General features: G+C 41.9%; 1 pseudogene; it reads right to left on the bottom strand.

Annotated features, from left to right (window-relative positions):
• Positions 1–253: 253 nt before the first annotated feature.
• Positions 254–680, bottom strand: part of LOC102493111 (60 kDa heat shock protein, mitochondrial-like) — a 1,475-nt pseudogene continuing 1,048 nt past the window's right edge.

The following is a 680-nucleotide window of genomic DNA, read 5'->3' as shown; positions in this document are numbered from 1 at the left end:
CATGCCCGGCGTGAGTTTTAAGCCACCGGGTCCGGGACGCAAACCGCGGTCGACTACGTGGGAGTCCAGCAACATAGCCATTACGCTAACTGCTGGTTCCCTAAAGTGATTTTCTTAAACATCAGCCAACCTTTTCTTCACTTTTAAAAAATTATTATTATTCAACTGATTTCTGTAAAGTTACGCGGGGAAGAGCGCTGCCTTGAGCTTCCTGTCACAGTTCATGAATAATGGTCAAGCACTATTCTAGAAGTCAGAACATGCCACCTCCCTCACCACCTCCCATTCCACCCATTCCGCCCATTCCAGGCTCCTTTTCTTCGTTAGGGATTCCTGGGACCACAACCTCTGCTGCAGTTAACAGAGAGGCCACTCCAGCAGTACCCAATAAAGCAGTTCTTACAACTTTTGTTGGGTCAAGAGTTCCTCTTTCACCATATTCACAAAATCTCCAAGCATGGCACCATAACCAACTGCCAAAGAATTTTGCATAATTTTCTCAACTATCAAAGATCCTTCACCACCTGCCTTCTTAGCAATGGTCATTACAGAAATTTGAGTGGTTTTTTGATATTTTTTTTAAATAGTTGTTTATTTAGTCTTATTTATTTATTCACTTATTTTAATTTTGATCAGAGAGAAACAGAGAGAGAGAGAGAGAGAGAAAATGAGAAAGCAAG

Source organism: Tupaia chinensis, unplaced genomic scaffold, assembly GCF_000334495.1.
Source record: "Tupaia chinensis unplaced genomic scaffold, TupChi_1.0 Scaffold143758_1, whole genome shotgun sequence".
Taxonomy (NCBI): domain Eukaryota; kingdom Metazoa; phylum Chordata; class Mammalia; order Scandentia; family Tupaiidae; genus Tupaia; species Tupaia belangeri.
This window is presented reverse-complemented; position numbering and strand designations above follow the sequence as displayed.